This window comes from Rhinopithecus roxellana, chromosome 5 (genome assembly GCF_007565055.1).
Source record: "Rhinopithecus roxellana isolate Shanxi Qingling chromosome 5, ASM756505v1, whole genome shotgun sequence".
NCBI lineage: Eukaryota > Metazoa > Chordata > Mammalia > Primates > Cercopithecidae > Rhinopithecus > Rhinopithecus roxellana.
This window is the reverse complement of record NC_044553.1, coordinates 68099781-68115103: the sequence shown is the minus strand read 5'-3', so window position 1 is coordinate 68115103 and position 15323 is coordinate 68099781.

The following is a 15323-nucleotide window of genomic DNA, read 5'->3' as shown; positions in this document are numbered from 1 at the left end:
ATAAAATGATGAGTCCAGCAAAGCAGTGAGAGGGAGCCACTCCTGCAACAATCCTGACCCACCAGGGGCTGTAGGGCTCAGCTGTGCTCTGACCACTGAGCTGCTCTCTGAGTTGTAAACTCAGATTTAAGGTCAGTGGAGCTGGGACCTTCAGCCCAATAGAGCCTGAAGTCTCGTTGTACCTTTTCCGCATCCATTCTTTCCTTTGCTCCCTCACAAGGCACCTGAAAGAGAATGAACCAGCCATATTGAGGGCTGTGGTTGCTAGAATAGAAAAATACTGTCTCCAAAGGACAGAGACGAGGGAAAAGGGAAAGAGTGGGGAGTCAAGGTTGGCCAGTAGCACAGTCCCCCAGAAATTGATAGATGTCCGGCAAGAGGCGCTAAGCCAAAAGGAGGTATATTATTTTACCCAGAGGCCTGGCCAAAAGTGCATGTCTGAGCTGGTCAGAGTGACCTTACCCTCCTGCTACAGGTAGGGAGATGCGGAAACCAAACTCAGCCTCTGTGAAAGGTACTGGGAGCCCTCCGTGGTTTCCAATGCACCGACTTCCTTCCACTCCTTCCTTCCATCCTTCTCTTCTCATTTGCTTTCCTATCAGGCCAGTGTCTCAGGCTGGCCACTGGTGCCCCTGAGCATTCCTTAGGTTCAAGAGTGGAACTAAAGGACACAGCAGCTCTGAATCTGCCCTCTGGGACAGCACAGGCCCTGAGGGCTGGGGCCATCGTAGCTCTCCTGACCCATCTGAGATGCTAAAGCTCTGTCTGCTTCATCACAGCCCTGCATGGTAAAATTGGGTCCACAAGGCAAAGAAGCTGAGAGAATGGGTTATTTTTGTTTGTTTTGAGACAGGGTCTTGCTCCGTTTCCCAGGCTGCAGTGTGGTGGTGCAATCACAGCTTATTGCAGCCTCAATCTTCCAGGCTCAAGTGATCCTCCCACGCTCAAGTGATCCTCCCACCTCAGCCTCCCAAGTAGCTGGGACTGCAGGTGTGTACCACCACAGCCAGCAAGTTTTTAAAATTTTTATTTTTGTAGAGACAGGGTCTCACTATGTTGCCCGGGCTGGTCTTGAACTCCTGGCCTCCAGCACTCCTCCCACCTCGGCCTCCTAAAGTGCTGTGATTATAGGCATGAGCTACCGCACCCAGCCAAGAATGGGATATTGACATGGGATCTATGTACTCACCAGGCTCATCAGGGTCCTGAGCTTTAGGGTTTATGAGCCCCTGAAACTGGTTAAACTGTGTTTGTGGGTACACACAAACATTTTTGTGAGTGGGGTGGATCCATAGCTTGTAACACTTTCATAAAGTGGTCTGTGACCCTACAAAGGTTTCAGAAAATCGTCATTGTGACAGAATGGGACTGAGGAACAGAAAGGGGTATCTCAGTGGGTATGGCAGTTTGCAAGATATGGGGAGGGTCACATCACCAATGATATTTATTTTAAGACCTCTCTCCCAGGTCTTCACAGCCTGCTCCCTCAGGCTGGTTCTGAAAGACACCTGTGGCTTTGCCTCCTGCGCTCTCAGTCTGTAAGGTCAAGCAGCAAGGGGCCCAGCCTTCTGAGCTAGAGGGACCAGAGAAGGACTGTCAGGGATAAAGGGGTCAGGGAGGTCAGGAGCCTCACCCCCACCTCTCATCACTGTTAAAGCAGACTCCTCCCTCTATGCCCTTTTCCCCCTTTTAGCACAGCATGGACTCAGCAGTATCAGGACCTGCTGCGCTGCAGATCTGGGCTCTGAGCCCCCTGACCAATAGCAACGCCCTGGGAACAGATGAACCCTGAGCTTTTGACTGGGCTCGGAGCAAATACACAGTGCAGTCACAGCAACCTCTGTTTTGGAGAATTTCCTTTCTCTCATTCTCTTCTCGTCCCTTGCCTCAATTTGTTTTCTCCTCTGCTAACTGATGCTGGCTCTGGAAGAAGGGTCCCCAGAGAAAGGCGTCAGCATGGAGGCTGATAGGGAGGAGGGCCCTCCCTGACAATCTTGGAGGAATACAAAGAGTTAAGGGGAGGCTGCTCTCAACCAGAAAGAAAACCCAGCTCCTGTAGAAAGCGGGCAGGAGCCCTCTCCATTGTCTCACCTGGCTATAGGATTTCTCTCTGAGACAAGAAATGGCTCTAAAACTCCAGTAACTGGATCACTGGAGAGGGCGGTTTTTAAAAAACCAGCTGACAGCTGAATAATAGGAATTACCAGGCAGGCTGCCCTGGGGTTACTGAGGTTTGTAACTCAACCCCCAGGGAGGGGTTAGATTGGAAACTGATTTATGGGTAAGGTTGGGGTCTTGCTGGGGGAGCACATGGTGCCTGACCCCCTTAACTACTTCCAGAAGAGCTCATATATGTAAGAAAGACCAGGGATCTGCAAGACGTGGGTGTCCTTCCCTTGCTGGACTCGCCCTATCAAAGGGAATTTATCTCTGTTATCCATCTGTTTGCAAAGGATAGTTCCTCTCTTCTGAGTTGCAGAGTGTGTGTGTGTGTACGCCAGAACAGACAGATTGGCTTCTACTAACTGGGCAAGTTAAGAAATTATTTGATTGCCTAGTCAATGAGCTCACTACTTGCCAATCACTGATTCAGAGGGATTCAAATAGAAAAAGCAGGTACTCTGCTAAAGAGAAGGCATCTGGGAATTCAGACACCGGGATGTAAAGGGAAATCCTGAAACTAAGGACTAAAGCTGGCATGCTACAGTCTGGGAAAACTGGGATGTGAAGTCCAAGATCCCGTGATGTATGACAACAGCATACGTTCAGTTTCATTTGGGAGGACTACTCGGTAAATATTTGTTGAATGAGTAAATGAACGGACATTCCCACGTTTAAGAAGTACAAGTAGTTCTGTATTAGGAAGTGGGAAGAAAGCTACAGAGGGGCATTCCTGATAAATGTCCTCTCAACATTGGGTTTGCCATTTGGGATGCCTGGTCTCATCTTAGTTTCTTTTTTTTCTTCTAAAAAAATCATTTAATAAATAGAGATGGGGGTCCCCCTAAGTTGCCCAGGCTAATTTCAAACTCCTGATCTCAAGCGATCCTCCCACCTCAGCCTCCTGAGTAGCTGCTATTACAGGTGCAAGCCACTGCACCCTGCTTATCTGACTGAATTTCTTCTCACCAGCGAGACAACCCTCTTAGAAGACAAGGGTGATGCCATCTACTCCTTGATACCCTCCGAGCGCTCTGCTCCAGGCTTGGCACATGAGTCACTCACTAAGTCTTTGGAGACAAATTTATGGAAATACTGTGAGCCAGGCCCTCAGGGCAGTATCCTCAGCTCCCCTCTCCTCAACCCACTGTGCAGCCCATGGAAAAGAAGTTGGCTTTGTCCTGCCAAGGAATGAAGAAATCCAACAGAAATACACTTTCTTTCACTTTACTTCTCCCAGGATGGCAGCCTTTTTCCTGGTCAAATGTACATCACTACAACAGTACATACTTCTTTTCAGGATTGGCAGGGAAATCTCAGAAATTTCTAGCTGAAGCCAGATTTATTGCTATCAAGGAAACCTGCCACCCGGAAGAGCTGAGGACCAGTCCCTTCCTGGCTTCAAGTGTACCAGGTTTTGAACTTGGTGTTCAAGATGATCTGGGCTGAGAAGTGAGTTAGATCAGCTGTTTTTCAGCCAACTCCGTAGTCCCCAGTGTGCTGGAGGGGAACAGGGTCTCTCTCTGGAAGGGGCTTCATGAGAGAGGGGTTCAATCACTCAGGTGTGAGTTTATCAGACATTTACTGAACACTCGCCATATGTTAGGCTTCATGCCAGCGGCTGGAGGTACAGACACAGTCCCTTCGGGGATCATTGAACATATCAGAACCCTTTTTTCTCAAACGTGAACTTTCATATACACACCTATACACACGCTCAAAGAGACACTGAGGATAGGAGGAGGGTATGGCAGGGAGAGCTGGAACTAAACAAGCTAAGGAAAAACAGACTTCTCCCAAATGGTCTTGCCTTTCCTCACACAGAAGCATCTGGAAGTGTCTGAAGCCCCATCTCCCCGCTCTGAAAGCCCACCTGTCATCAGGTGGAGTAGAAAGAGCTCTGGACTAGTGTGGCCAGGCGCAGTAGCTCATGCCTATTTATCCCAGCAATTTGGGACGCCAAGCTGGGAAGATTATCTGATGCCAGGAGGATCACTTAGGACCAGCCTGGGCAACATAGTGAGACCCTTTCTCTACAAAACATTTAAAAATTAGCTGGACATGGTGGTGCCCGCCTATGGTCCTAGCTACTCAAGAGACTGAGACAGGAGAATCACTTGAGCCTAGGAGTTGGGGGATACGATTGCACCACTGCACTCCAGGATGGGTGACAGAGTGAGACCCGATCTCTTTAAAAACAAAAACAAACAAACAAACAAAAATAAAACCAGAAAGAAAGAAAGAGCTCTAGGCTAGATGTCAGGAGATCTGGATTCAGCTCCCAGCTCTGCTACCACAGGCGATCTTTTCCAACATGCATTTGTGTGCCCTTATGCTGAGGTGGCATAACTCGGGTAAATAGTCTGGCTCAGCAGGGGTTAGAGTTTGGGGCTGACACCCACCTCTTATGGCAATCCTGCCCAGGCCCCTGGGCTGTGATGAAAACAACTCCCACCTGTTGAGCATTTACTATGTGCCAGACATGTTGTGTCAAACGGTGTCTCATTCAGGCTTTAACAACCTCAAGATAGAGCTATTACCATCAGCCACGTCTTACACTTGAAAAAACTAAGGTTACTTCTCCAAGTATGGGCCCACAGCAACAGAAGCACGGTCTGAAGCCACCCCAGCATGAAAGCCAGCACTCACACCCCCTACCTCTACTGCCTTAGGCACACTCAGTCCCTCCGCACAGACAGGATTCACTCGCCTTCCCCCTTCAATAACACACTGTCCCCGTCTGCCCCCTGAACAGGAAGGCCAAGCCTGAGGGAGCCTAGCAAGGTACATTCCAGCTCTCTCAGTTGCAAACACTCCCACCACCACCACCACCTGCGGCAGAAGCTATTGCATCACCATCAGGAAGCGGTCCAGCGGCCCAGCATCAGCTCTAAGGCCCATTTTCAGTTCCTGCTTCTATCCTTGACTACATTCAACAGGCTGCCCTGTCTTCCAGCCCCTGCCCTGGCCCTGTAGTTTTAGGCTAAGGTGATGACTGGGCATGGGACTGCAGTCTGCTACTTAGATGAGATTTGTACAGGTCCATTTTCTGATCACTGCCAGGTGGGTGACAGGGGTCTGGCTAAAGGGGGCTTCTCAGCTAAGGACCATTAAGAGATCCTGTGGGCTCAGAGGAAGGTCCTGTCGGTTGCAGGAGACAAGGAGGGAAGGGAGTCCCAGGCAGGTACCATAACCTTATCTCTACCTTTCAAGGACATGGGCCAGTGAGAAGAAGGCCCTCAAGAGCCTGCCAACACAGCCAGGATGTCTCTGATGCGGAGTCTCAGCCCATCAGACTGGCAGACACACTACACTGGGCTTTGCTTTCCTCCCTCTATTGTTATTATTTTTTTCTTGAAACAGGGTCTCACTTTGTTACCCAGGCAGGAGTGCAGTGGTGGGATCTTGGCTCACTGCAACCTCGGCCGCCTGGGTTCAAGTGATCCTCCCGCCTCAGCCTCCCCAGTAGCTGGGATTACAGGTGTGAGCGACCACGCCCGGCTAATTTTTGCATTTTTACTAGAGATGGAGTTTCACCATAGTACCCAGGCTGGTCTCGAACTCCTGACCTCAGGTGATCCACCCCTTCTGCCTCCCAAATTTCTGGGATTACAGGCATGAGCCACCACGCCTGGCCACTTTCCTCTCTATTGCTATGGAATCTTCTGGAACTGAGGAGAGATCCTTGTCCCTGTAGTTTCTCTTCTGCCTGTCCTGGATGTTCTTTCCCTCTCTGCCAACATCTGTCTCCCTCTTCCCCACGTAGCACTCTTTCTTTATCTCTTCATCTCTCTTCCTACCCTGGTTTATTCCTGCATGCACCACCTCTCTCTGGCCTCACCCTGGGTCACAGCAACAGCAGTCAGCCTTTTATGGGCTTGTAAAATACTGGACATTTTAGTGGAAGTCATCTTGTGTGGAGAGGCTGCTTCTTTTAATGTTATCATCCCCATTTGAAAATGGTTCACTTGAGTCTGAGTGACATTTTAAATGCCTCTACAGGTGGGGTTATCACTGTCTCTTCACACAGAGATCTACCCTAAGCCAGAGATCAATATGAGTTTCTCCCAGCTCTCAGATTGCTCTTCAAATGCTGAACCTGACTGACTCTTTGGTAGGGGGTTAAGGCACCTGGATCAGTGATTTGAATAAATATCAAGTTGTTCTTTTAGGACCAGCCCAGCCTTAAATTACCAACACTGGTTTACTCTGTTTAAAGAAATGTCAGACTGCAGTGTGAACCTGGATAATGATAGGACTATTTCAGAATCACTCCAAAGGTTATCCGGTCACAAAGTTGTACTAGATGTAATAAACCCTAAACAAACAAACGGGGAACCCAAGGACTCTGAATGTAAAATATACAAAAGTGACCCCTGTACAAGCTTGTGGCATAGATTCTTATTGACCTGAGGGAGAAAATACTTCTCCAGTGTATATCACCACCAAGACAAGATCATAGACTATGACCTTTGCTACGGTTTGGAGAAGTTCTCAGAGGTGAGGAGAAAGAAATCTTGATGTTGCTTTGGGTATGGAACGTAGTTCCTCGGCAAAGCGTTTTTGGAGTTTACTAGTTTCCTTGTCTGCAGGAAGTTTTTGCTTAAATATTTATTGCTCAAATATTCTCTGTCGGTAGAGAGCTTCTGTATTCCATTTCTTTGGTACTTACAATAAAGTTTGTGTCATTTTCTTTGAAATGCGATTTTTAAAAAATAACTTAGTCTTTTATTTGGAGGACCTTGTTTCATTTGATCACATTTTCCCCTTGGCAATGGGGTCCCTTCCTCTTTCTACATATTCCCTACAGGTTGAACTGAAATAATTATTACTTCCTCTCTGAAAAAAACTATTTCCTTTACATTAAGTATTTATAGGGTACATACTATGTGCTATTCTCATAAAACCACATTAGGAATTTTCGGAAGGCCATGAGGTATAAGACACATCTCCTGCCTGCCTTCCCACTGGCCTGCCCCACCCCTCCTCCACTTTCATCATGCCCAGGGGTCACTGAAGGAGCCAAGATTCCTTGGGGATTTAATTGGGTGGCCACAGATAACACAGTGAAATAATACTGACCACAGTGAGATAACACAGTGAAATAATACTGACCACAGTGAGATAACACAGTGAAATAATACTGACCACAGTGAGATAACACAGTGAAATAATACTGACCACAGTGAGATAACACAGTGAAATAATACTGACCACAGTGAGATAACACAGTGAAATAATACTGACCACAGTGAGATAACACAGTGAAATAATACTGACCACAGTGAGATAACACAGTGAAATAATACTGACCACAGTGAGATAACACAGTGAAATAATACTGACCACAGTGAGATAACACAGTGAAATAATACTGACCACAGTGAGATAATCACAGTGAAATAATAACTGACCACAGTGAGATAACCAAGTGAAATAAATACTGACCACAGTGAGATAACACAGTGAAATATACTGACCACAGTGAGATAACACAGTGAAATAATAACTGACCACAGTGAGATAACACAGTGAAATATACTGACCACAGTAGAGATAACACAGTGAAATAATACTGACCACAGTGAGATAACACAGTGAAATAATACTGACCACAGTGAGATACACAGTGAAATAATACTGACCACAGTGAGATAACACAGTGAAATATACTGACCACAGTAGTGAAATACGACTACCAGTGAAATAATAATACTGACCACAGTGAGATAACACAGTGAAATAATACTGACCACAGTGAGATAGACACAGTGAAATAATACTGACCACCGTGAGATAACACAGTGAAATAATACTGACCACAGTGAGATAACACAGTGAAATAATATGACCACAGTGAGATAACACAGTGAAATAATACTGACCACAGTGAGATAACACAGTGAAATAATACTGACCACAGTGAGATAACACAGTGAAATAATACTGACCACAGTGAGATAACACAGTGAAATAATACTGACCACAGTGAGATAACACAGTGAAATAATACTGACCACAGTGAGATAACACAGTGAAATAATACTGACCACAGTGAGATAACACAGTGAAATAATACTGACCACAGTGAGATAACACAGTGAAATAATACTGACCACAGTGAGATAACACAGTGAAATAATACTGACCACAGTGAGATAACACAGTGAAATAATACTGACCACAGTGAGATAACACAGTGAAATAATACTGACCACAGTGAGATAACACAGTGAAATAATACTGACCACAGTGAGATAACACAGTGAAATAATACTGACCACAGTGAGATAACACAGTGAAATAATACTGACCACAGTGAGATAACACAGTGAAATAATACTGACCACACCACAGTGAGATAACACAGTGAAATAATACTGACCACAGTGAGATAACACAGTGAAATAATACTGACCACAGTGAGATAACACAGTGAAATAATACTGACCACAGTGAGATAACACAGTGAAATAATACTGACCACAGTGAGATAACACAGTGAAATAATACTGACCACAGTGAGATAACACAGTGAAATAATACTGACCACAGTGAGATAACACAGTGAAATAATACTGACCACAGTGAGATAACACAGTGAAATAATACTGACCACAGTGAGATAACACAGTGAAATAATACTGACCACAGTGAGATAACACAGTGAAATAATACTGACCACAGTGAGATAACACAGTGAAATAATACTGACCACAGTGAGATAACACAGTGAAATAATACTGACCACAGTGAGATAACACAGTGAAATAATACTGACCACAGTGAGGTGAGATAACACAGTGAAATAATACTGACCACAGTGAGATAACACAGTGAAATAATACTGACCACAGTGAGATAACACAGTGAAATAATACTGACCACAGTGAGATAACACAGTGAAATAATACTGACCACAGTGAGATAACACAGTGAAATAATACTGACCACAGTGAGATAACACAGTGAAATAATACTGACCACAGTGAGATAACACAGTGAAATAATACTGACCACAGTGAGATAACACAGTGAAATAATACTGACCACAGTGAGATAACACAGTGAAATAATACTGACCACAGTGAGATAACACAGTGAAATAATACTGACCACAGTGAGATAACACAGTGAAATAATACTGACCACAGTGAGATAACACTGTGACTCAGTTAAGAAGCCAGTGTTGGCCAGGCTCAGTGGCTCATGCCTGTAATCCCAGCACTTTGGGAGGCCAAGGCAGGCAGATCACTTGAGGTCAGGAGTTTGAGACCAGCCTGGTCAACATGGTGAAACCCTGTCTCTACTGAAAATACAAAAATTAGCTGGGCATGGTGGTGCATGCCTGTAATCCCAGCTACTCGGGAGACTGAGGCAGGAGAATCGCTAGAACCTGGGAGGCGGAGGTTGCAGTGAGTCGAGATCATGCCACTGCACTCCAGCCTGGGTGACAGAAGGAGGCTCTGTCTCAAAGAGAGAGAAAAAAAAGAAGCCAGTGTAACAGGGTAAGAACAAGGCTTTGGAGTCAGACAAATGGGGTTTCAAACCTCAGCCTTGGCACCTGCTGGTGATTTGGGAGTAGTAAATTAACCTCTCTGAACTTAGTTACATCACTTGTCAGATGGTGATAATTATAACATCCTCATGTGGTTGTTAGGGAGTAGAAATTCTAATAAACTATACAAAACACCTATGAGTGCTTTGTATAGAATAGATGCTCAACAAATGGTAGATACTACGATGTGTTCAGCACTGTGTGACAACTGTGAGATAGAGAAAGAGTTCAGCCAAGCGTGGAGTGGTGTTCCTATAGTCCATGCTACTCTGGAGGCTAAGACAGGAGGATCACCTGAGCCCAGGAGGTCGAAGCTACAGTGAGTCAAGATTTTGCCACTGCACTCCAGACTGGGTATCAGAGCAAGACCCTGTCTCAAACTAAAATAAAATAAAATATAAAGTTGGAAGAAAAATGAAAAAACGTTGGCTCTGTTTATAGAAGCTGTTCTAGTTGAGAAATCAAACCTAGCACATAAAAAATAACTGTAGCATGTTAAAAATAGCATATAAGGCTGGCCATGGTGGCTCACGCCTGTAATCCCAGCACTTTGGGAGGCCGAGGCGGGCAGATCACAAGGTCAGGGGTTCAAGACCAGTCTGGTCAATATGGTGAAACCCTGTCTCTACTAAAAATACAAAACTTAGACGGGCGTGGTGGCAGGCACCTGTAGTCCCAGCTACTCAGGAGGCTGAGGCAGGAGAATCGCTTGAACCCGGGAGGAGGAGGTTGCAGTGAGCCGGGATCATGCCACTGTACTCTAGCCTGGGCAACAGAGCAAGAATCTGTCTCAAAAAAAAAGAAAGGCATGTAAATTACCTTAAAAATCATATTCCAGTCAGCCCTCTGTATCCATAGGCTCTGCATCTGTGGATTCAACCAACCTCAGTTCAAAAATATTCAGGAACAAAACAATTGCATCTGTACTAAACATGAATAAACTTTTTTTCTTGTCATTATTTTCTAAACAATCCAATATAACAACTATTTACATAGCATTTACATTGTATTAGGTATTATAAGTAATGTAGAGAAGACTTGAAGTATATGGGAGGATGTGCATAAGTTAAATGCAAATATTACATCATTTTATATAAGGGACTTGAACACCTGTGGCTATTGGTATCCACAGGAGGCCCTAGAACCAATTCTACACAGATATTGAGAGATGACTATAATAGAATATAATGACTACAGAAATAAAATGAGACTATGCCTGTGAAATGCTTGACACCAAAGTGCTTTACATATAGTAAATACTCAATAAACGGTAGTACAGTAGCTACTGTTATTAACAATAACATTCTCCTAGATTCTTTCTAGAATAGTAGTTTTCAAAGTGTGATCCCTGGTTCAGCAGCATCAGCATCACCTGGAACTTGTTAGAAATGCATGTTATTGATCTCCCTCCCATACCTACTGACTCAGAAACTCTGAGAGTGGGACCCAAAAATCTGTGTTTTTATCTATCTATCTATCTATCTATCTATCTATCTATCTATCTATCTATCTATCTAGAGACAAAGTCTTGCTATGTTGCCCAGGCTGCAGTGCAGTGGTACCATCACAGCTCACTGCAGCCTCTACCTCTTGGGCTCAAATGATCCTTCTGTCTCAGCCTCTCTAGTAACTGGGACCACAGGTGCACACGGCCACACCCAGCTAATTTTTAACTTTTGTTTAGAGACAGGGTCTCGCCATGTTGCTCAGGCTGGTCTCAAACTCCTGGCCTCAAGTGTTCCTACTGCCTTGGCCTCCCAGAGTGCTGGGATTACAAGCATGAGCCAGCATGCCCAGCTCAATCTGTGTTTTAATAAGCTCTCTGGGTGATTCAGAGACAATAGTTCTCCATATTGACTGCACATTAGAATGACTGGGGAGTTTCTTTAAATCCTGATGCTGGCTGGGCACGGTGGCTCATGCCTGTAATCCTAGCACTTTGGAAGGCCGATGTGGGCAGATCACTTGAGGCCAGCAGTTCGAGACCAGCCTGGCCAACATGGTGAAACCCCATCTCTATTGAAAATACAAAAATTAGCCAGGTGTAATGGTGCACACCTGTAATCCCAGCTACTAGGGAAGCTGATGCACAAGAATCACTTGAACCCAGGAGGTGATGGTTGCAGTGAGCCTAAATCACACCACTGCACTACAGCCTGGGCAATAGAGCAAGACTCTGTCTCAGAGATATAGACCAATGGAACAGAAGAGAGCCCTCAGAAATAACACCACACATCTACAGCCATCTGATCTTTGACAAACCTGACAAAAACAAGAAATGGGGAAAGGATTCCCTATTTAATAAATGGTGCTGGGAAAACTCGCTAGGCATAAGTAGAAAGCTGAAACTGGATCCTTGCCTTACTCCTTATACGAAAATTAATTCAAGATGGATTAGAGACTTAAATGTTAGACCTAAAACCATAAAAACCCAGAAGAAAACCTAGGAAATACCATTCAGGACATAGGCATGGGCAAGGACTTCATGTCTAAAACACCAAAAGCAACGGCAACAAAAGCCAAAATTGACAAATGGGATATGATTAAACTAAAGAGCTTCTGCACAGCAAAACAAACTACCATCAGAGTGAACAGGCAACCTACAGAATGGGAGAACATTTTTGCAATCTACTCATCTGACAAAGGGCTAATATCCAGAACCTACAAAGAACTCAAACAAATTTACAAGAAAAAAACAAACAACCCCATCAAAAAGTGGGCAAAGGATATGAACAGACACTTCTCAAAAGAACACATTCATACAGCCAACAGACGCATGAAAAAATGTTCATCATCACTCGCCATCAGAGAAATGCAAATCAAAACCACAGTGAGATACCATCTCATGCCAGTTACAATGGCAATCATTAAAAAATCAGGAAACAACAGGTGCTGGAGAGGATGTGGAAAAATAGCAACACTTTTACACTGTTGGTAGGACTGTAAACTAGTTCAACCATTGTGGAAAACAGTGTGGCGGTTCCTCAAGGATCTAGAATTACAAATACCATTTGACCCAGCCATCCCATTACTGGGTATATACCCAAAGGATTACAAATCATGTTGCTACAAAGACACGTGCACACGTATGTTTATTGCAGCACTATTAACAATAGCAAAGACTTGGGATCAACCCAAATGTCCATCAATGACAGACTGGATTAAGAAAATGTGGCACATATATACCATGGAATACTATGCAGCCATAAAAAAGGATGAGTTCGTGTCCTTTGTAGGGCCATGGATGCAGCTGGAAACCATCATTCTCAGCAAACTGTTCCAAGAACAGAAAACCAAACACCACATGTTCTCACTCATAGGTGGGAATTGAACAATGAGATCACTTGGACACAGGACGGGGATTATCACACATTGGGGCCTATTGTGGGGAGAGGGGAGGGGAGAGGGATAGCATTAGGTGATATACCTAATGTAAATGACCAGTTAATGGGTGCAGCACACCAACATGGCACAAGTATACATATGTAACAAACCTGCACATTGTGCACATGTATCCTAGAACTTAAAGTATAATAATAATAAAAAATAATAAAAATAATTTTAAAAAACCCTAATGGCCATGCTTCACCTAGACCAATCAGGATTTCTAGGGGTGAGATCCAGGCATTAGGATTTGTTAAAGCGTCCCCATGTTATTCAAATGTACATCTGGGATTTGGGAATATATCTGTACATAGAGCTTTGAGTTTACAAGAAGAGAAGACTATTCAATCTTTCCAATGAGTAAGTTTTCTAATGTAAATTATGGAAAGGACCCTAAAATACCCTTTTCCATCATTTCACCCCTCCTCCCAAATCTGCCTGTAAAAAAGACCCAGGAAGAAGACAGAGCCCCTTCGGTAACCTGAGGTTGAGCAGAGGACCATGGAACAATTCATCCTGCTTCCTCCCTTTAGAAGAACTGCCGTCCTAGGGAAAACACATGGAGAGCTTGAGCCCGATACTAATTTTTAATCATTCTGTGCTATAAATTCCCTCTGGAGGACAAACAGGCATCTGCCTTGACGTTAAGAGGCTCTTGTGTCACCCAAATCCTTTAATTATTCATGGAACAAGGAAGATCCTTTATCAGTCCCAACCATGCACCCCAAGAGCCTGATCCAGTTGTCCCTAGATGCAGCCTGTTTACCTGGCCACACCTGCCCAAACTGGCTGATCTTTGGTGTCTCCAAAGTCCAGGATGATATTTCAGAAAGAGAACTTGGTGTGATGTTTAGCAGAAGATGGAGTGAAATGGAAGGCAGGATAACCTAGACCTCATGTGCCATCCTGTGTAAGTGATTGTACAAGATGAGGTGTCTGGAAACAGTGGGTTTTCACCCCAGCCATGCCTGCGATTAGAGGGAATAGCCACTGGTCCCTCAGTTGTGCTTGCTGGGAAAGTTCCTTTGTACAGGCTGTTTTAGGAAAGTAGCTAGGAGTGAAAGAAAGGTGAGATCTGGAATCCTCAGGCAGATAGAAATCCTACTGTGTATACCTTATAAGTTACTTAAACTTAAAAGTCCCAATTTGTTCATCTATTTATAAAAATTGGGGCTTTAACGAGATGACAAATGTATGAGTCCTAAGCATAGTGCCAACTACACAGAGGCTTAGGAAATGTTAGTTTCCCTTCCCTTTCCCAGAAAAGGGAAGGAGTGGCAAGAGTGTGATCAGTCAGCTGCCTGAACCTCCTCTCTGACCCCCTGGAACCTCTAGTGAACCTGCCACTCAGTGTCACTGTCTTTCGGAGCTATTGCTAGTTAAAAACAGGATAAGATTTACATGTTAAATACTTCTCTGATACGTCCCCCACCAGGGCTGCAGCAAATTTGTGGTTGAATCCACTTTTAGTTACTACCTACTTTTCCAGTGCATAACTTAGAAACTCAAGTAGCAGAAAATAAAGTTTATTTTAATTCTAAAATTATTATTGTAAAAATGAATATGGCAATCCTGTGACCTCTGTTCCTTCACAGGAAAGACAGCATCTCACGGGCTGGACCCATTCCTCTGAAGGCTCGGGGCTTTCTTCTAGGCTTCCTTTGTGGGTTTGGGTTCACATTTCTCCTTCCCCTCACAGGATCTATGGCTGAATTTCTAAAGAAGAAGGGGAAGTAGAAGGAAAATGGGCTGTTGTCCTTACAAAGGAAAGGGTCCCGTCTTTTCAATGACCCAGGCCCTCTGGAAAGCCCAAAGAGACCCCACATTCCCAGCCTGGGAATCTGAATAAAAATAATCTAAGGCCTCTTGGAATAGCCACATATGTTGTGCTTACTTTCATACCTTTAGAAGCAAACATAAACAATGAATTAATTCTGGCACCCACTAGTGACTGCGATCAACCCCAGTGTTACAAGCTGTCCAGTGGGAAGCAGATGGCAGGAACGTAGCACAGGGCAGGGCAGAGCCCCAGGACAGGACGGTAGCTGCAGACCACAGGGCAGGGAAGGGCAGGGCAGGGCAGGGCCCCAGGACAGGTCAGCACAGCAGACCACAGGGCAGGGCAGGGCAGGGCCCCAGTACAGGTCAGCACTGCAGACCACAGGGTAGGGCAGGGCAGGGCCCCGGGACAGGTCAGTACTGCAGACCACAGGGTAGGGCA